At 48.6% G+C, this 22,745-nt stretch overlaps 1 pseudogene; it reads left to right on the plus strand.

The window, feature by feature from the left end:
- Positions 1-18,989: 18,989 nt before the first annotated feature.
- On the plus strand, positions 18,990-19,749 carry LOC144180188 (activity-regulated cytoskeleton associated protein 1-like; annotated as a pseudogene).
- Positions 19,750-22,745: the final 2,996 nt, after the last annotated feature.

A 22,745-nucleotide genomic window follows, 5' to 3' on the forward strand; every position in this document is an offset into this window, starting at 1 on the left:
ACTTCGTACCACCCCATGCGAATTGACAGGTGGAGCGTTTTAATGAAACCCTGAAACAAATGCTAAACGCTTGTGTCAAGAGAGGCCGAAGGACTGGGACCGGTACCTGGCCGCGCTGGTATTCACCTAGCGGGAGGTACCTCAGGAGAGCTTGAGCTTCTCCCATTTCGATATGTTGTACGGGAGGAACGTTCCGGGTACTTTAGCGGTGCTGAGAAAACCGTGGACTAATGGAGCGATACCGGATGATATTAGGACTACGTATGAGTATGTTCTTCACCTAAGCGAGCTGCTCGAACACACTTGCCAGCTCGCGCACGCGGAAGTGGAAGGGCAGGCAAGCGCTATGGCCCCTCCTACGGCCCAAACAGGAAGCGGCGCTCATTGAAGGCAGGTGAACAGGCTCTAACCCTCCTCCCCGCCTAACCGAACAAACTGCTACTGCAGTGGAAGGGGCAATTTTGTGTCGTAAGTCGAAGGGAGACGTCGACTACGAGCTAGACGTTGGCCATACAACGAAGGTTTTCCATATCAACATATTAAAAAGGTACCAAAAGAGGGAGGCTAATGCCAGTGTTTCGGGGGCAGCAACGGCCATTACATGGGAAGATGGAGACGGCAGGGATATGCACTCCCACCACCAGCCCAATCGCAGTTTTTTGATGACGTGGAGGTTGAGACCAGCCTCACTGAATGGCAGCAGGAGGAGGCACAGGACTTACTGTGGGAGTTCAAGGAAATTTTCTCCAATTTGCAGGGAGAACAGACGTGGATGGGCGTAGGCTGGACAAAAAGACCTAGCAGCCCATATACGTGAGGGAATACCCGCTTCCATTTGCCGTGAAGGAGATGATTGACCAGGAGGTCACCAACATGCTTGCCCTCGGCATCGCGGAACGTAAAGCGTCGGCTACTCTCCGCTACTCGCCGGTGCGCAAATCAGACGGGATGCACCGCCTATGCATCGATTTGCGAAGGCTGAATGACGCTCTTGTGGATGACAAAAGCCGATTTCATGGGCAGGCGAGTTACTGGCAGCTGTCGGTCAGAGACAGTTTTACTAAGCTAGACTTCGGGGAGGGATACTGGCCGGTTCCACTGTCGGCTGAGTCAAAGCCAATGGCGGCCTTTTCCACAGATAAGGGATACTACCAATTCTGCTATATGCTATTCCGGATAAAAACTGCGCCTGCGGTTTACACCAAACTCATGCCAAGGTACTCTCCGCCATTCCCGATGTCGCATACTACTACGACGATGGCTCATTGCGAGCCAGACGTGGGAGCAGCACTGCGGGAGCTTTGCGCGAAGTTTTCACGCGCATCCGGCAGGCTGGACTCACCGTGAAGCCAGCCAAGTGTGACGTGGGTGTGCAGAAGATTTGGTTTCTGTGCTATCTGATTCGGTCAGGTGAAAAGACCACTATCGCGAAAACGCTCCAGACAATCTTAGACGCGCCCCGACCAACGACCAAACGGCAGGTTCGATCTTTCTTGCGGCTCACAGGGTATTGCCGGGAGTTCATACCAAACTACTCCCACGTGGCAATCCCCCTTTCGGATCTAACAAAATAGTGACCGCCTACACAGGTAAATTGGGAACACCAGCAAGGGGCTCACTGTGTTCGTAGGTTTGGAAGAGCGCCTGGCTAACGCTCTAATCCTCAGGCTTCCTGATTTTGAGAGGGCGTTCGTGCTCCGGACGGATGCCTCCGATAGGGGATTTGGGGCCGTTGTTATGCAATGGAATTCCGAAAAGCTGCATCCCGTAGCGTACACGAGCCGCAAGCTGCTCCCCATGGAGGCAGCCTACTCCACCATCGAGAAAGAAGCGTTCGCTTTGGTTAGGGGTATAGAAAAGCTTCAGTCGTTCCTGTATGGCCGACGGTTCGTCGGTTCAACTGATTATCAACCGTAGAAGTTTATCCGGGAATCTAATACCGCCAATAGCCGGGTCTTTCGCTGGAGTATCAAACTCCAACAGCACAGCTTCCGGATAGAGTTCAACAAGGCGAGCGAGAACGTGGGAGTGGATTAAATCAGCCATCGGTATGGAACGCAACTTGCCTGATCATGTGAAGACTAAACGAAATTTCGGTGCTGTGGTAGTCCTTTATTTTCGAGAGTAGTGGGGTGCGAGTGGGACTTCTAAGCATGTGAAAGGTGTTTTAGAGGAGGAAGATTTTTTCTTTTTCACTGAGAACGACGAAGTGTGTGCTGTTTCTTGTTTGGCGTGTTTTCGCGTGAGTGGACCTAGGGTGTGTCAGTGGTGAGCACGAACGGAGCGCGAAACCCTGGAACAGTTGCGTGTGCGAGGTGGTGGCGCATGAATGTGAGCAGTGCAGCCGACTGAAAGTGCTCTTGTGGTACCGTGCTCGGGTCCGTTTGTGCGCGCATCAACGATGCGTCGAAGCTGTGCAACCACAGGAACATTGACTCTCGTTACGGACTTTTTGTTACTTTCTCTTATTACCCGTTTAGTGTGTCACCTGTTTAGAGCGATGTGTATGTGTGGTGGCCTGTTGCTTGTGTTGGTTGGAATATTCTGGTAGAATATTCTTTAGGGGTGAGCAGTGTCACAAACGGCCACTGAGGCCCTCAGTTTTTTAATCCGGGCGGCCGACATGACGGCTTCCCTAGCAGGGGATGGCCATTTTTTGGTCGCGCTTCGGCACCTGAGTAGTGTTGCAAATGTTGGCAAGCAAAAGTAACCAGATGGCAACGTGAAAGTAGCTAGAAGTAGCTGAAAATTCCACAAAGAGCTAAAAGTAGCTAAATATTTTTCAAGCGCTTCTTTAAGATATTCTGGGTGTTTAAAGAAATTATTGGCAGCTGTATTATCTTAAAAGATGAAATGCAGCTCTCAAGTCATGTTTTTGTAGGCAACTACGCAGAACATGTATGAACAAATAATAAATGTGCGCCTACTTTGATTCCAATAAAAATGGTTTGCGTAGCTTTCGCAACGCGTAAAAGCTTGCGCGCTCACAAAAGACGAGCTCCGGATGCATCACTGCTCTGTAAACCTGCTAAAAATGTTAAAAATGAAATTTATGGGCGTACCCAAGGGCCATAAAATCCAAACTGAAATTCTTTTCAAAATGTACAACTGTAAAAAATAAAAGAAACAAAAATTGCATCGACCCCAAGGACTTCTTTAATCACGTATAGAATTTTTAGTGCCTGTTTTATAGCCTTATGCCAAGCATTTCTGTATTGTTTTTTTTGTTGCCATATGCAGTAGCAGGATCACGGCCAGATTGATGAACACAAAATTATCACAAAAACATTTGAAAGCTTTTTGGATGGTGGTTTTGTTAACAAAAACATTTCCGTCCGCTTAACTGGGATCACCCCATCATTGAACATATATCAACGAAATTGCACATTTGCGACGAACGAAACAATCTAGAATAGCATTTCATGCACAAAACGTGCAAAAGAGATTTTCCCGTACTTCTGAAAGAACAATCTATTACATTTGCGAACAAAAACAGAACTATCTGTTAGCAACTCCAGTAGAAGGCGTAGAGCAAAACAATTATAACCAATGGTAACGAAATATAACGAAATAAGAAGAATGGAGCACGAACCACCACTGGCTGGGCAATAAATAGCGTCTCGGTGAAACCTCCGACATTGCAGAGCTAGCGCTGCTACGCTTGTTGGCACGGGTTTATCCGGTGATCATCACTTCAGGGCATGGCGTGTTTGTTAATACGTACGCACTAAGCATGCAGGCACACAGACAGGAAGCCTCCAGAAACACGTACAGTTTCTTGGGAGCTAAAACAGCTACTCGTAGCTCGATTAAATTTTTGGTCGCTAGATGAACCCAAAAGTGGCTAGGTCTAGCTACAAAATAGCTAAATTGGCAACACTGCACCTGTGTCACCCCGTCCACTTTTCCCGCGTTTGTTTTTTGCTTTCTCCTGCCTTTCTTTGTCGCTGCTCCGAAGAGGGCACACTGTGCCGTCGGGGCGGTTCGGTTTGCTCGGCGCGTATCCGATTCTGGGAAGGCGACGTCACAATCACGCGAGAAGCCCCGCACTCGCAGATGCGGCATGGTGGCGGAGGCCCAGGGAAGGAGGGAACAAAGGTTTGGGACAGTCGGGTGATCGGGCGAAGTTTATTTAAGGAGGTGCAAGTGGGGGCTATGGGCAGTCGACTGGAGACTTTAAAGACGATAGTCTGTTGTTGGGCTACTTCAAACCAGAAATTTTGGTCTGTCTGTCTGTCTGTCTGTCTGTCTGTCTGTCCGTCTGTCCGTCTGTCTGTCTGTGACTCGATACAGCCACCCGGATAAAGTAAAATGTCTACTGCGCAATAGTCTTATATACTCACAGCCAAATGTGAGCGTCTAAGCCCTGTTTATATGTTCATACTTGTCAACTTTGTTGAACATGAACAGGAAATTAAGCAAATATAAGACATAAAAGTATTACACCACGAATATTTCCAGTGTTTCTTTCCTAAAAAGTTCATGAATGCATGAATTTTCGATAGCGATTGATGTTCCACATCTACTTCAGAAAACTGCCGCCTGCTGTTGCCCGTGCCACCTCCTGGCGGCATATAAGAAATCCCCTGGCATTAGCAACGAAAGCTTCCACTATCTAGGTTCGACGTTCTGCTTGGCGCACAAGTGGAGCACGGCAACGCGGTTCTAGAAACTTTGAAGTGGCCGCCTCGATTCAAGCGCGCCTCCACCGTACTGCAGTGCTGGCATCGAGGAACCCGGCCTGTAGTACTGGAACTCAGTAAATTCAATTCGCCTTGAGCAAACATTTGTATGCTTACCTTGGGATGAGCGCGACGGAATAGTAACAGCATGAGAGGTGAACGGGAAAGCAAAAGGGGGCCTTTCCTTGGCGAAAGCCCATAAAGACTATCGTCTTTTGACAACATTTGCAACAAAAGGACAGATGAGCCGCCAATTTTTGTGCGTGCAATACGCAGGGAATTGTCCGGGGTTGCCCCAGCCTTAGCAGGTGTCCGTCGGTAGGCCCGCGGCGGAACGATCAGCACCCCTTCTTCGGGATTGAGCTCGTCTCGACGCGCGAGTCCCAAGTCCGACCAGACTCCGCTCCCGGATCCCTGAAAAACGTAAGCGGCTGCCCGGCGAAGCAATCTCGATGTCACCATAACTTTCCGTCATTGAGCTCGTGGTTGCCCATAGCCACGCCACGCTCGCTTCCGTCGTCGGAACTCGCTTACGGAGCGCCGGAGAAGCAGCCTCTTCGCCATCGCCTGAAGCGCGACTGCATTCTGCACGGGCCACGTTTTCCTAGCCGGACCCAATAAAACTGTATTCGAAGTACTGCAGGGCTTCTGAAATGTTGACAAAAAGCGAGCGTTGTCATGAATAGAAGGGACGCCACAGTGTCGCGGGTACAACTCCAACACGGGGGTCGCATCGGCGACGCAATATTCGTAGTAGGCCGGTTCGTTCTCACCAAAGCAGTCGAATAAGCGAAGCTATGCTTACGGAAGGGTCGTTGTGACGTCTTCGAGGTGGGACTCGTGTCTCCGACACCAGAGTCCGTCTGGGGCCAATGTGTCTTCCCCAAAGCAGAGTCGCGGTGGATTGACTAGAGTCAGTTCAGGGGCGCGGAGCCGTCTCCGATGCGATAGTCGCGGGATTGACAGCGAGGTGCTGGGAAGGTGCTGGAGACTTCTCCAAAACAGCAGTGATGAAGCCGCCGGGTTACGCAGTTGTTCGAGCCTCTCTCCCCGGCTCAGCACCTCGGGGTCTTGCTTGGTGTTCTGAAAAGCCCCAGCGCCGCCGTCGTCGTTGTCCTGTTCTGCTACTCAAGCATCAGTCATTGCCAGGACGGGCCGCACGTCACCCGAGACGATTGCCCGCCAGGCCTCCGGAAACAAGCAGATATGCGAAGTTACCATGCAGGTAGTAAACAGGGCTCCCTTGGTTTGGCAACCGGGCTCGCGGATAAATGTACGCGCGTTCGCCATGCGCAGATACGCTCGTCGTTATGGATCGGGCCCAAAATGTCAGCAGCAAATTCTCCATCCTTCAGGTTCCCCTGAACTTGATCGTCGAGTTTATGCAAGCTCACTAGGTCGTACAAGATGATGCTGAGAAGATTCTGTCGGTCTATGGGCGTTGCTTCTCTATTCCGCAGTAACGCGTCAAGCGCAGTCGCGGTCCTGCGGACGGTCGCTCGCAGAACATCTCGACGTATGCTAACAGCGTCGTCCATAGCACCAGTCGGTAAATCCGGGCGCTGGGGGTTCGGACACCAAGAGGACGAGGGTAGCTTGGGCACTAGACGGGGCGGTCGAACCCAAGGCTTCCAGGATAAAGCAGTACGAGGGTATTGAAGCCTCGCGTTCCTCGAAGCCGTTGCGCCGCCAAACGTGCATCTGCTTTTGCCTCATGTCCCGGGATTCACGGCCCCCGAAAATGTGTAGCGAAAGAAGACCACCGTCTTGCTTCCAAAATGGTGATGCAGTTTACTAGCTAGGAAATGAGCGCCTCTGATCGTCCTTTTCCTTACTTCCTACAGCCACCCCCTGAATACGCATCTTTATTTCTCCACACTCCCTACGGCTCTAAAAATATCCGTGCAGGAGGACATCCTCATTGGTCGCATGAAAGAAAGTATCATCCAAGACTCCCAGAATTCCCCTCGAGTCTTTCTTGCATTGGACCTGGAAGGATCAATACATAACGCTCTTATTCCGCAACCCTCCCTCAATCCAAGCGGTCCGTGTCTCCCTACTTGGGCCTGCATTGCTTATTTTTTACCCACAGACTGGCAATTGTAAAAGTATGTGATCTCAAATGCCAACCCTTCACCATACGAGATCAAGGAACTCGTCTTTTTTAAGATCATTTTCACATCAGGGAGGGTCACCTGATTTTAGCGTCACCTGGCGTGCAGCTAGAATAATCAGCTCTTTCTCACTGTTTAGGCCGCCACTACGTTGCAGTTTCTTAATATATCTTCGCGATTGCATCCTTTGTCATTACACACGTCTTCCTTGCAACGTATTTTGATGAATGCTTGAGAATATCGCAATTGTGTTGCACTCGAAAGTGAAACACAGCTAAATGTATTCTTCGGAAGAACATAAGTATTTTTTTTACAGCAAGTGGCTTTGCGGCTGCAATAGAATCTTTTAAGAGATTCTTGCACATTGAAAAACCGTGCAAAATTCGCAGCTGTACGGGTAAAGCCCGAAAGCTGGGACGAATTCGCTTAAGTGGATTAGCTAGTCCGGCAATTCCTTTGATGGATCCCTATCTGCTGGGTTCAAGTTTAGGTTCAGTGACAGTGTTCTTGTCTCACGAGAAGAATTGAGCTTCCCAAAAAAATAGTAAAGTGTGATGTCGTGCACACGTTTTTTCTACCGTTACAAGCTTAATAACAAAGTCACATAAGGAAGAACCAAAAACGAAGGTAAAGTTTTCCCCTACATGAGTGTCTTTTTTGCTAATATTGACAAGACTAAGCCATATTTGAATGTATCAATATTGTCTTAACTTTGGCTCACACTGCTTTCTTTCGCCAGTGGTAGAACCTAGTGAATGAAGAGAACGGGACAACGGTGAGCGATGAAAATAGCTATTTGCTTTACAGGGCCGAGAGGAAGTAGTTCCCTGAACGTCCTCAAGGGGATAGCGCCAGGTGTTCAGGTCTGTTTCGCGAGGTGTGATTATTGTTTATGTAATTTATTTTGGGTTCTTCTTCGGGATACTTACTCATACCCCGCTGAGCCCACAGACGAAAGCCAGGCCCCATCATAACCAAGTTCGGGAAAACCGGGGAACTCAATCTTCGCTTCCACTCGCACGCTTCTAACGCACGCTCTACTCGTTTGCCGCTTGCTTCAGTGGCCACGCAGTCGCGCTAATTGAGTGACAAACCAAGCTACCGCGGTAGGGCGGACTGCGTCTGAATAATCCCCGTCCTCTGGCCACTGCCGAGTGCTCACATTCGCACAACATCCACTGCAAACGGCACTCCTCGTTTGTTAAAAGGAGCGCCCAACGCAGGGCACGTGCGTGCATAGCTTTTTCTTTCATTCTTCATTATTGCGGGGAAAGGTCCTTTCTAATAGTTGGTTGTGTCACCGAGTTTAGGACTCATGTTCAAGGGACCTGGAGAGGTTAACATAAACAAAGCAATAAACTGAAAATAAACTCGTGAACTAGTTTTCCAACTACCACGTAGGTACTTTGTTCGTCCTGATTAGAATAGCTGCAGCCTTGCTTGCGAACAGTAATAAACCTTTAGCATTTTTTTCTCTGCTACGATTCACAACATAGCCATTAATCCCATAGAAACGCCTGGTATATAAACCTAAGATACTATGAATGAACGAAACATCAGTGTTGTACACGTTCCTCTAAAATAGGAACGAAACCTCGTTCCTCGTTCCTTCCCAATTTTGAAACGAGTTACCGTTACAAGTTCCTTTATTTCGAAAGGAACGCGTTCCAGTTCCAGTTCAAAAATTGGAACGTTTCGTTACTTTAACGTTACATTCGATTTTTTAAATTCAAATATAGGGTCTGATAGGTAAAATAGAGTTCGAATTTTAAAACTATAATCGAACTACGTATATTATACGAATATGAACACCGCCGGCAGCAGATTATCTAGAAATAAAAAGAATCCAAAGGAACGCTCCCTGACAAATTTTTTTTTCAGGAAGCACCGCACAAACCCCGGACATGTCGAACTGCGTTTTTGGTGCTCGTCTATTATAGGTGCAACACATATAATAGACGCAGTAATGTTCTTGCCCGTCAGATGTGAATACAAAGTTACTCACGTGCAGGAAGGTAATTAAATTTCTTGCATTATGTTCAATATTACAGTTTATTTAAAATACTTTACAGGACCCTTTGCAGGATTTGGTTAAGGGGGTTACAAAAGTGAAGCGTTGCGGATCGTACAGCACAAATTTGCGAGTAAGAAAACACATTGCAGCTGGCGACAGAATCCAGGTTGGTGCCGGAGCAGGCAAGATGGCGTTCGATGATTCTCAAATGTCCGGTAGACCCACGAAGACCCACCTTGCTACTTGCTCAAACTAAACGAAAAAAACCCAGCTATCTCTCTCTCTTATGGTCAGTCCAGGCGCCGCGCGATTCCTGCGCCCCCGATAAACGAAGTTCACACAAAAAACAGAGAAATGCTTAAATTATCTCAGCTAAACCAGAGTCTTCTCTGACTAGACCAAGCTAACTCACGAGGGGCTTCGCGTTCGCTCTGGTTCTGTCAACCGACCGGACTCAAGCTTCTCTAAATGGACTTTATAGTTCTCGCTCTGACTGTCCAAGAACACCAAGCACATCGGTTTTATTACACTAAAACCAAGCCTCGAGGACCTACTAAGTTCTAACACACACTGGGCCGCTGATTGGCCAGGTCAACAAAACCCAAATATTTGTGCACAAACAATCACGTGATCCACACTAACACTCTCACTCAAACTTCCAGGTATTCATCAAGGCACAAGTATAACACAGGTTTAACTTGAAACCGACCAACTACAGCAACTCTGAGCGCTGGAAGTTGACCTTCGGGTGGCCTCTCTCAGGTATTGTCCATACGGCGCGCGACGAAAATATGCCCAACAGTGACAGAATTACTGCCCTTTGTCAACACGACGCTTGCAATACAAAAGCACCTTGCACTCCCGTCGGCCCATTCCCGCCAGATCGGCGACAGACCGCGCCGTGACGAACTGCGCGCGTACTCTGTAACTTCAAGCAGTACAACATCCCGAGACACTGCGGTGCGCCCAGCTCTTTTGAGAGCCGGCGACCCTTTGAATGACCTCACAGCGAGCGCAACTGCCCCGACAACAACGCACCCGCGCCTCGCGAGCACTAATGCTGTTATTACCCCTGACAATATAGAGAAGGGGTGGTTTCACAAGGAACCTGCGGCGCCAACAATTCTATCGGCCAGACGGGCATTTTGGCCACCCCAGACAAACGTGAAAAGCATTCTTGCGGCAGCGCTGTTCACCCGTCGAACGCCACGTAAGCTCAACCGGCATGAAAGCAAGCCTAAGCTGCGAACCACTGCGTGGTTATTTTTCTGCCTTTAACCTTCGAGGAAGCACAATCCGCTGAAGGGCGGGCAAATTGGGCAGCTTATAGGAAGAGAAACACGACGACTTGTAATTTTTGTACTCGAGCTTTGGCAACAAAAACAGCCAAATCCTGGCGATGTAACGGCAGGAACGCCGTTCCTGCCGTTCCTTCAAAAATCTAACGAGTTACCGTTACAGTTCCACCGATCCTTAATGGAACGGTGGCGTTCCTTCGTTCCTCCAAAAAGGAACTAGTTCCAGGAACGCCGTTCCTTGGAACGCCGTTACGTACAACACTGCGAAACATTCCGTTTGCGTCAGATATAAATGCAAAGAAAGCGGTTCGTGCATTTTAAACCAAGCGAACAGGAGCGGTAGATACTTTGGCGGTTTGCCACCTCTAATTGGTTTGAAAGCATGCTACAGCGTCTGAGTCCATCAAATTTCTTGGTGATCATTGATGTGAGTTTAGAGGTTGTTCTCATAACGTGCGGACTTATTTATTGTTCCTCGTGGTGTTTCTCATAAGCCCTAGGTGCCCTGAGTGGGTAAAATGGGGAGCCCTAAAGACTCAAGGATGACAATGCTGTGCCAACGGAGTACCAGCACAGAAACGAACTGCTTTCCGCCCGATCTTTGTTTGCCGATAATTTCTTCCATTGTCGTCGTAGAAATTCGTCTAAGTGATGCGCGAAGTTCGTCGTTACTAACAAACGTTGGTGTTTATCGGCAGCATAACGCATTGTCCTTCCTTCTCGCTGTCATTCTCCCTGGAAGATGCGTTTACACGTTTATCCCCTTCCATGCTGCCGCGTTTGCTTCCAATGCCTCTCGCACTGAGATTGCGATATTTTTATCCTTCTATTGCGGTGATGTTTTGTGGAACACGCTGTTAAGCTCCTGTCTTCTGGTAGTATGCCTATAGGCGTATTTCCAACATTTTTTATGGCCATAAATAGTTTCAACACCCTTAATGTCAAATCCATTGTCCATTGCGAATAGTTATCTGCACTGCAACGTCACGTCTTCAATGTCTGTATTAGGACTTGAATTTTCAAAAGACATCTACTGTAAATGACTCAAGTTTCATTGTCCAAGCTGTTTGCGAACTGAGCACTTGACACATATTGGTTACCTTTGAATTGACGGACGAGACATTTTATTAGGGCCCCCAATGTCAACTGCAGAAGATGATGAAGCCGCTTGTCGTTATCCATTGCATCCACGATAGGTAAGACTGCGTTCACAAAGAGCACTGTGCCACCGCAAGAGCAGTTATTTTGTAGCGCAGATGATTACGTTGTCATGCCCGAGCTACAGTAAGACAGACGGCAAGCGCCCGTCCAGAATTCGGGAGAGAAAGAGGTAGACCAAAATGGGCAGTGGCGTTTGAAGCTCGCATGATTAGCATTTGTGAGTGCTGTTGTTTACCCTGAAGCTCAACTCGTTATGAACCCCTCGTTCATAACGAGTTAAGAACATCGTTTGCGCGTATTTTGCGCCTTTCATCCACGCTGATTTTAGCTACTGATTTTAGCCATTTAGCTACTATACGGCGTATTTCCAGGTGATTTTCCGCAAGAATCTTTACGCAGATGATGTTGAAAACACAATGAGCACCTCCGGAATTGCTGCGGTTCAGGAAAATTGATAAATTTGTAATACTAGATAATAGCAGGTTGTTAAAAATCTCATTTCTTCATGGGTGAGCAAGGTGTTATTTCTTTATTTATCTTTAAGTAATGGGGCCAGTTTAGTACAGTGTTCGCGTAAAGAAAAAACGCGCGACCTATGCACCCTACCGGTGATGACAAACTTCTATGTTTCAATTGAGTAGCCGCCACGTACCAACGAAATTCGGCTGAGTGAGAAGGCTGTATTCCTGAACTTGATGAGTGAGGAGTATAATGGCTAGTTGTGTCTTAGAAACAACAATTAGGGCCTTTGACTTACTGAGTCCGATGGTGTTCGTGTCACAATGACGTTGATTTATAGCGAGTGCCGTCTGAGAGAAACAGCACTTTGAATTTTAGTATAAAATACAATGCTTGGGTTCACTGGCCCTCTGCTTTGTGAAAGAGTGCACGTAACACACTAAATGAAAGCAACAAAGAAACGGCAATTTTTTACTGATGGCAAGCAGGGATGGCTACGACATTTTTAGGTGCAGCTAAAATTGCTTCGTAAAGCAATCCTTCCACGCTCCATCGGGATAAAATTTCCAACACGCCAATGTGGCTGATGGGTTTCTATATCGGGGTGTTTGTACAACGTAATCTCATGCACCAGGAAAACCTTAGATGCTTTTGCCATTATCGAACCAAGAAACCATCGTAAAGAGCGGGTCTAGTTGAAACTGCTCCATAACACAGTTCCAGATTTTCAAATTCTCTGTGCAAGATTAACCGCTATAATTTTACTAATGGGTCATTTCTGGAATATTTATCCAAGATAATTTCGGGAGTTAGAATGCCAAAGCAAATAAAGAATTACCACAGTTGTACACAAAACGGAAGTAAAGCGGACACTGTGTCGTCTGCCCATCAAAATCGAAAACGAATGGAACGCGATCCAATCGACGGGAGACAGAGAGATATTTATTTGCGCTGACCTCTTTGTCGAAGCATAAACCAATTAGCTGAAGAGGAAGTTTTACTATGTCCTATAAAAACTGGAGGTTCTAAAGGTAGCCGGCTGTGGTCCTATTTTTAGAGCCTAGGTTTTACGCAAAACAATCACAGGAAGGAAACAGCTGAAAACGGGAAAAATGAACTTATCTTCTTCGTTTCCGACAAAGAAACGTATGTAAAGGCACCTACATAAGCCTACACATGTAACTTAGGAATGGTGATTACTGAAGCAACCGTTATACGACTAAAAAGTAGAACCGCGGTAAATTTCTTTATTTTGCTTACCACAACCAGTATGTGCAGACTCGTAGATACAATAAGACAGAGAAAAATGCCGAAGAGGAAAATCATGGAAATACTAGTGAGAGGAGACGTTCAAAAATTGGGCACTAATGTTACAACAGTGACTGCATAGTAAGCGGGTGGTGTTTGGTAACGTTCAGGATAAAAGGTGCGCAAGTATGTACTTAACCAATGACTGCATTTGACAGTGCTAGCAGTCTCAGTAGAAAACTGGGGCGAAGGCAAAACTGGCGATGGCAGAGTGCTTTTTTCATCTGTTTTGAGACTAGTACTAAAGTTAGAGCCGCTACCTCAACATTTTCTAGTATTCCAGTTTGCACTCGCTTCGGCAGCAACAAGGTATTCAGGCTTTCTTTATCCCTCGCATAAGAAAAAATTGCAGAAATGCTTCATCCGAACGGTCGCCTAAAATTTTCAGCTTGGTTTGCTTCGTTCAGGGGACACCCTCTGACAGCAAACCCTATCTTGAGAATTTTCTGTCGTATTTAGTCCGGGAACAGAATGTTTAGAAATGTTTTCGCTGCATGAATCACCACACCCCACAAAAAACTGCACTGCAAAGTGAGCGGAAGGAGTAAGCCTAATTTATCAGCGAGGCACTGCCTAAGCCCTTTAGCTGGTTTCCTAATTTTAGGGAAATATTACCCCCTGCTGAGCGACTTGCCCAGGTTTCAAGCAAAGCTGGTCCTTAAAGTCTGGCCTTGTTAGCAGAACCTCCCATTGGTCTTCTGTTGACGGTGCGCCTTGGAGAGTATTTGGCCTTTTTCTGAATTCTAATACCATATCGTACAGAGTGTTACAGTTCGATGGAACAGGCCTGCGTCGTTACAGTGAACCTAGTGGTCTGTAATGAAGATGATGATAATCACAGAACCTTAGGGACATCCTGGCAGTACTTCCAGTTAATCTATATGCGCTCGGATACACCAGGTGCCGTGAGGCCGTGAGAGCATGTTTCCGATTGTAATCTACTCTAAATGACACTTTCTTTCCGTTGAATTCCTTATGGGGACGTCAGTAGTATTTTGTGTTTTTCTCGTTACTTCTCCGATATATCCGCATATTCTCATGGGACGACCTCCTCGCCGTCTTCGGGCCGCTAGGGGGATTACTACCCTGCTGTAACGCGCCCTGGTGTACACGTCCTGCAGCTGCGGCATGTGCTCCGCGCTTACTTGGAAGGGTTGTGTTTCCCGGCATCCCTATTGTGTGGGCGTGTGGTATTGTCTTGGTCTCAGTATCGGTAGAGCTACGTGGCTCATTCTACCCTTTTCTATTCTTCTGCAGGCGTCTTGAAGTTGGTTGCGAGAGTGCGCGCCCCGTTATATGGGGAGCTCACCCCGGCTATCGTCGTTTCTTCAGCTTCTGGGTCGTCTCGAACTGGCCTGAATGCGGCTTTTACCAGTTTTCGTTCCCCGTCTATTAGGCGTACAGTGTAATAGTCCATGCCTTTCTTTTTTGCACACATTCGTGTATATAATGCTTTCCCTCTTTCTCGCCCTCAACAAGTCTTTCATTTCTTTAGCCCTTGCCAAGAGACTGTCCTTGTCGTGCTCACGTGCATGTTTCTTCGGATTGTACCTATTCTCTCATATTTACAGGGGTGACCGTATCTGTGGGTGGAAGTCTTGCTCCACGGTTATCTTTGTTTTACTAGTATTGCAGCGCCACCTAGGTAATTTCGGTGTTTGATATCTCTTGCGGTATTACGCAAGCGTACCAGAGAAACTACAGCGAGAGAACAAAATTACCCGAAGTGCGCACTCACGTGCAAAACACGAATGGACGAGCTGTTGTAGGTGACCATTTCCCGACGCATAGTTAAGATTCAGTATGATTGTTCGTTTACATAGTTGCGGAGCTAATAATCATCGTCATATGCAGTGAAGAATATGTCGTCTCCGTCGCGGCGAGTGGTGGATGCAAAGTAATCCTCCCCGTTGTAGGATTCCACCAGATCAACTGGCGAAGCGTGCAATAAGTTCCGCAATGCTTGAACCACAGCGAAGCTCCAGGATTTCTTATTCGTGATCAGTGCGGGACATTCCCCCGCATTTCTACAAGTACGAAATTGTTCATTTACATGCTCAGTCGTTGCTTTGCACTACGTTAGTAGTAGTAACCGCGATATGCACCGATATTGTAGTGTTCCTCACGCCAAGCATTACTTGTGCGGTAGCGTATGAATACAGCGCTGAAAAGTTTCTTTGCTAAAGCCGCTGCATGAGCCGGCGGCTCGGCGTTCGCATCGAGGCGAGCGCTTTCGAGCACTTCGCATTTTTTGGTAATGTTTTCTGCAACACCGAACCTGTAGCATTTACAATTGCCCCGCTGCTAAATTTAATAGCACTTTAGTTTTGCAGAAACCACACAGTGAATTTCCACATAAATTTTTATTGCGGCTAAACTGTGTGGCAGAATGTATATCACGCAAGGCCTGTATACACACTGCCTAGTACAGCTATTACATGGGAATCTTGGAAGAAGGCAAACATTATCCTACTCAACAATAAAGGTGACATGAAGGACTTCAAAAATTACAGGCCGATCATCTTACTGTCAGTCGTCTACAAGATACTTACCAAGCCAATCGCTAACAGAATTTCTATCTACTTATATTTCAGTCAACGTAATGAACAGGCAGGGTCTCATGAAGGCTATTCAACAATGGACCATATTCACCCGATCTGTCAGGTGATATAGAAGTGCGCTTAGGTGATATATAAGGTGATATATAAGGTGATAGGTAATATAGGTGATATATAAGGTGATATAGAAGCCCTTATATATGGCTTTCATAGATTACGAGAAAGCATTTTCTATGTGGAAATCTTAGCAGCCATTCAGGCATTGCGGAATCAGGGCGTAGACGAGCATTACGTAAGAATACTAGTGGGTATCTACAATGGGCCCAGAGCTACCATCGTCCTCCTTAGGGACAGCAGCAAAATTGGTATAAAGAAGGGCGTCGGACAAGCAGACAAAAACTCTCCAATGTTATTCACAGCATTTTCAAAGAAGCATTCAGAACTTTGGATTTGGAACAGGTGCGAGTAAGGCTTAATGTAAAATACCTCAGTAACATCAGATTTTCTGAAGATGGTGCCTTGCTAAGTACCTCGGGGGACGAGTTGCAAAACAAGATTACTTGACTGGACAAGCAGAGTGGAATCGTGGACCTGAAAATTAATAGGCAGAAAACTGAAGTATGCCTGATGACCTTGGGAGAGCAGTCAGGCTTGAGAAAGGTGGCGAGGCATTGGAAGTGGTACCCTTAGGTGAAGTAGTCCGAGGTGAAGTAGTGACCCCGGATTTCAATCATGAAGCATACATAATTACGAGGATAAGAATGCGGTGCGGTAAATTCGGCAGGCATTCTCAGATAAAGAATGGTTGCCTACCATTCTTCCTAACGATGAAAATGTAGGACAGCTGCATGTTACCGGTACTCACCTACGGAGCAGAAACTTGGAGGCTCACAACAGGGTTATACTTAAATTGAAGACAACTAAGCGAGCAGTTGAATGGAAGATGATAGGTGTCACAATAAGGGACCAGAAGAGAGCGGAGCGGGTCAGGGAACAAACGCGTGTTAAAAACATAATACTACAAATTAAGAAGCAGAATTGGGTGAGGGCAGGGCATGTAATCCGAAGGCAAGATAATCGTTGGTCATTAAGCGTAACAGAGAGGATACGTAGAGAAGCCAAGCGTGGCAGGGGGCGGCAGAAAGTTAAATGGCCAGGAGAGTTCAAGAATTTTGAGGAGATACATTGGTCGCACACAGCACAGGACCGGGATAATATGAGATCCATGGGAGAGGTCTTTGCCCTGCAGTGGGTAAAGATATGGTTGTGATGATGATGATGATAATGGTGGTGATGGTGGTGGTGGTGATGATGATGATGTATATGAAAAGGCGATTGGAAACAAAAGAGTCGCAAAATAAGTAATTGGGGCGAGACCAACGACAGAAAACTTTTGTTTACTCCTAAGAGAGCTGTTCATTTTATTCAAAAAGGTGGTGCTAAGAGGAGCAACAGTGAAACTTTGAAGTGCAATGCTTTTCATATATATATATATATATATATATATATATATATATATATATATATATATATATATATATATATATATATATTTCGGTCATATTCAAGAGCACAAGATAATATGCAGGCGTACCCTTGAGGTTCCAAATAATATTCCGTATTCGACGAAAAATGAGAGTAGACCAAAAGAACAAACCTTACTCTCTTAAAGAAACACACCTTCCTTTCGCTCGCAAAACCAAATTCACGCTGTTTTTTTATTGCCTGGATCGACAATACACAACATATCACAGACCAACAGAGTAAATGGTCATACAACAACGTGGTGAGGCTGTCCAACTGAGGGATAGTGATGTCCTTCGAAATTCCTTCAGTGAACTAAGCTGCTATATTTTTAGCAGCCACTAGACGAAACTTCTTGAGACTTCGTAATAACTTCCACAAAAAGACGTACACTTTCTCTGAAATACTGCTTTGAGAATGGGCATTGACGTCACTGCATAGCCGTGCTGTCTGTGAACGCCATATGCTGTGGAGGCCCAGCGCCATTACGAGGTCACCCGGCATTCCATCCTCTTTGTCTACGGAGAGATACCTAGTGGCATTAGGGTGTAGCGGGAAGTATTTTGAAAGTGTCCTCTGTAGAACATCGCATAACTGTACGCCCTCCCAACAATGCAAAATAACATGGTATATCGTCTCAGGGGATTTGCAGCTAAAACAATCTGTCCCCCATGGCACAAAAAGCCCCCTTTCTTCCATGTGAGTCCGCACTAATAATGTTCCTGTGCGTAACCGAAAGAAAAAAGGATTAATTGTAGGATTTAATGGGCGGACTCAACTCAGGCGATGAGGAAAGTCGTAGTGTAGGGCTCCTGATTAATTTCGTCCCCGGGTAAATTAACACAGTAATAATGTGTGTAGTAGACCCTATTTGACCTGTGCAACAATTGTACACTGTGGGAACCCGGCAATAGTGGCGGCGGACAATCCCACGGGATGGACATGTGCCGGATGAGGATGAAGATGTGGCTCGAGACGAGCTAGGATAGAACATGGCGGACTCGGCTGGGTTAGGTGTGCGCAGCCGGATCGGCTGAGGAGGGGACCATGGCGGAACAGGACTCCCAGTGAAGGTGTGGTTTTAGGGGGCGCAGTGTCTTTCTGGGGAACCGCGGCCGGGTGCAAGAACCCCGGTACCACATTTGGCGCCCTGAACGTGGGACCGGCCGTTGTTCCTGTGAAGGGCATTGTGGTCTTCTTCCTTGTTCTGGTGTTCCGCGGTGGGCGTTTTGCGGGGCTAATTACATTGGCGTTTTTTAAGTGCGAATGCACTTCATAAGCGACCCTGAATTCCGTTGACCGCCGTCCGTCCACATAGCAACAGCTGCGGGTGCGCGCGCTCCTCGTCTTCCTTGGCAACGGGGGAGATGGCACATACCCACGTGGGAATTTGGCCAGGAATCTTCTCGTCTTCCTTGGCAACGGGGGGAGATGGGCGCGCGCTGCCTGGCCGCTGACATGGCACATACCCACGTGGGGGATTGGCCAGGAATCGGGCGTGAGAAGGGCTAATGCACCCGCCTAAAGGAGTACTGACACGATATTTCAAAGCTGAGATCCACTCTAGCAATCAAGTACAACGACAACACAAATAGGTGTATGTGAATAAATGCATCTTTCTTTCTTTGTAGTTGTGTGTGTGTGTGCTCTCTCTTTCGCGAACATTACCGAACCGCGCAAATTCAACTCTTGCATTCGCACTTTCACATTCTTCCCCTCGGGGAAATGCGGGGAATTTTTCGTGACCGCCAGGATTTTGGTAGTCCTTCTCGTATTTTGAAGCGCATTTTTAGTGGCTTGTGTTGTTTATCACCATTTGTTCTTCGTGTGTTCGCCTCGCGGTGCGCGAGAGCATTTCGTCCCAGGGACATGCCTGTCCGTGGAGCCGCTACCCGTCGGAGGCCCTTGGTTGCTTCGCGCGAGCCCGCAAGGGATGCGGACGCCACTGGGCTCGTCGGCGTGCTCCGCCCAATCATGGACCTCTGCGAGAACCTCACGAACCGGCTGGAAGGTCTCGGGCTAGAACGCGATGGGTCCGAGCACGGGCCATCGTTCCAGCCGAACATTGAGGTACCACGGTTCACAGGATACGATGACCGCAAGACAGTGGCGGACTTCCTGGGCGACCTCACCGTATACAAGGCGGCGTCGGGTGCCTCGGACGAGTTCGTCCTGGCCCGCGTCCTGCCGGTTGCTCTGGAGGGATCCGCTGGTCGCTGGTGGCGCCTGCAGGCTCCGTTCGCGTCCTGGGCTGACTTCGTGGCCCGCTTCCGCGAGGAGTTCCTGCCTCCCGACTACGACTACCGCATCCGCCGTGAGTTGGAAGCACGTACGCAGCACCCGCGCGAGAGCTTGCTCGAATACATCCGAGGTATCCAGGAGCTCTTCAAACGAGCTATCCCGGGTGCGTCTGATGCAGAAATGGTGAGGCACGTCTTACGATGATGCCACCCGCGCTTCCGACCTTACTTACGTGATCGTGAATACTCGAGCCTGGAGGAGATGGCACAATCAGGCCGGTCAATCGAGGAAGCTCTCATATCGGAGCTGAATTATGTACCCCCTCCGCCAGTAGGGGAAGCAATTTAGCCAGCTTGTGCATGGAGAGACACCCTTGAGACTTCGCCATAGCAAAGACCACAGCCGCGTAATGCAGCGGCGGGCTTGAATTCCCCCCGTGCACTAGATCCTTCTGCCCTTGGCGACAGCCAGTTGGAGCGCGGAAGACCACTAGATGGTGCAGCCCACGGCGGGAACTGCCCGCAGCGGTTTGAGCAAGGGTTCCTGTGTTGGGAAAACAGGCCCTCTTTACTGGCAGGCTCACCGCTCCCCGACCCGAGTCTCTCCCTTTGGGGTCGGCAACGAAATCCCCTGAACTCCAGAGGTCCTTCTCGTCCAGTTGTCGAGACGGGAAAGTCGCGAGGCTACGTGCCTGACGGAAATAAAGCTGGCGGCTGTTACCAATGTGGACAGCCAGGACACATCCGTCGTGAGTGTCCGCGTGTGATGGCTGGTTGCCGAAATACAAATAGCCATCGAGATGAAGGAATGCAGCCCGAGGCAATGATGGTGACTAACCCACCACTGAGTGGCCCAGAATTGGCTGATGGCGAGGACTGGTGCTTTTTACCCACTGCTTGCCGTGTTGAAGCACGCGCACAGCCCATAGCACCACATCTTTCTGTTGACGTTCTTGGAACGGATGTTTCTGCATTGGTTGATACCGGCGGCAGTTTGTCGCTCATTGGGGATACCGTTATTGAACTTTGCCGAGCACGTGGTGTTAAGTTGCGCCAATGCAGCACCCGGTTGCAAGTGGCCAATGGTGCTGTGGTTGAAGCGCGTAGGCCTGTGCGCTTGCACATTTCTTACGCAAGCAGAATGTGTCGGCAGCGCTTTACGTACTGCCCTGGCTTGGCGGTACCCATGATTTTGGGCCGGGATTTCATTATTCGCGAGGGCCTAATGCTTGACTTTGCGGGAGGTGGTTACAGATTGGGCAATGACGCAGAATTGATACCTTTTCTGGCGTCAACGCATATCTGTACCGCGCGAAGGTCAGCCGCAGTCGCAACGAAATTCGTGTTGCCTGAGCGAATCAGGCAGTTGCTTGAGGAATGTCCTTGCAGTGACTATGAGAGGGAGCAGATCGCCTATGTGCTGGAGCCGTTTGCTGAAATGTTCACGGAGGCCCCTGGGCGGACAACCGTCCTTCAACATCGCATTGACACGGGAGACGCCCCTCCTTGGAGCTGCAATCCACGGCCGCTCAGCATGCAGAAGAAGGCGAAACTGGATGTCGCCCTTGACGAGATGCTGACACGGGGGTTGTGCAGCCGTCGCAGAGTGCCCATGCATCTCCAGTCGTGTTGGCGCCAAAAAGACGGCAGTGTGCGTCTGTGCGTGGACTACCGTCGTCTCAACGACGTAACTGTAAGAGACGCATATCCTTTTCCTGCCGTAGAATCCATCATTTCCTCGCTTGGTGGTGCCCGCGTGTTTGCCACTCTAGATTGCTCACGCGGCTTTTTGCAAATTGAAATGCCCCTGATGATATTCCTAAAACCGCCTTGACATGCTACAGGGGTCTTTTCGAGTTTGTGCGCATGCCGTTTGGGCTGAAGAACTCCCCGAGCTCGTTTCAAAGATTAATGGACATCGTTCTTGACGATGCACGTTATAAGTACGCGATGGCCTATATGGACGACGTCGTCGTCTTTTCGCGCACCTTTGAGGAGCATCTCGTGCATCTCAGAGACGTGCTCGACCGCATGAAACGCGCCGGCCTCACCATCAATCCAAAAAAGGTTCAACTCGCGTCAAGCAAGGTTGACTTGCTCGGCTTTGTCGTGGATAACGGAGAGATTCGTCCTAACGATGCCAAACTGAAAGCAATAACAAAGTATTCGTGCCCGCGTGACGTTAAGAGCTTGCAGCGCTTCTTGGGCATGATAGCTTTTTACCGTAGCGTCATCCCTCATTGTGGGGCGCTGTCAAGTCCGCTAAACCAGCTACTACGGAAAGGCGTGAAATGGCAATGGGAGGAGGCTGAACAGCAAGCTTTTGAAGCACTGTCTCGCGCAATCGCGGAAACAGCGGCGTTAAGGATACCTGACCTTAACAAACAATTTGTCTTGCAGACCGATGCTAGCGACTACGGACTGGGCGCAGTGATGATGCAGGAGTTTGAGGGTGTTCTCCTTCCGGTCGCATTTGCTAGCCATACGCTCACTCCGGCTGAGCGCAATGACCCGGCCACAGAACGTGAGTGTCTAGCAATTGTGTTTGCACTAAAGAAATTTGACATGTATCTTGACGGTGCCTCTTTAATCATTCAGACAGACCACATGGCATTAACGTGGCTGCACGGTTTGCAGAACCCTGCTGGTCGTCTTGCTCGCTGGGTGCTTGCGCGTCAGCGCCACGATTTTACTATCCAGCACAGGAAGGGTTCGCAGAACCAAGTCGCTGACGCGCTATCGCGCGCGCCCCTGCCGCCATCTTCGGACGCGGAAGCGCCGGCGTTGGTGGCTGCAGTGGATGCTGACGCACGCTGGGGTACGCTGGTGAGCAGGGCAGATCTTCCCGCGGCGCAACGTGCCGACGGACTTTGCCGCAAGATCATTGAGCACGTCGGGGCACAGGGCGCTGCTCCCACGAGCAACCGCGTTGAGTTTGATGCATATGTGTTGGCGGAAGACGGTCTCCTGCTACGGTATATCCCGCAGGACGATGACGAAGCTGATTCCCCATTCCGCGCTGTTGTACCGCGTAAGCTTCGTGGGGCTTTCATCCGTTACTTTCATGATTCAGCACTGGCTGGTCACAGCTCTGGCAGCAAAACTAATGAGAAGTTATGTCGGACTGTCACGTTGCCGGGAATGAGGCAGGATGTGCTGAGGTATTCCAGGAGCTGTCACGTGTGTCAGACAGCGAAACCCGGAGTCGGTTGCCCACCCGGATTGATGCAGCTGTTGAGAGTAAGAGCCCCTGGCATATCGTTGCTTGCGATATCATGGGCCCTTACCCCCGCAGCCCGCGTGGTAATTGTTATTTGTTTGTGGTGACGGACCATTTCACGAAGTGGGTAGAGCTGTTCCCGCTACGTACCGTCAATACACCGAATG

Source organism: Haemaphysalis longicornis, unplaced genomic scaffold (assembly GCF_048455015.1).
Source record: "Haemaphysalis longicornis isolate Haplotype H1 unplaced genomic scaffold, Haemaphysalis longicornis Haplotype H1 scaffold_4, whole genome shotgun sequence".
NCBI lineage: Eukaryota > Metazoa > Arthropoda > Arachnida > Ixodida > Ixodidae > Haemaphysalis > Haemaphysalis longicornis.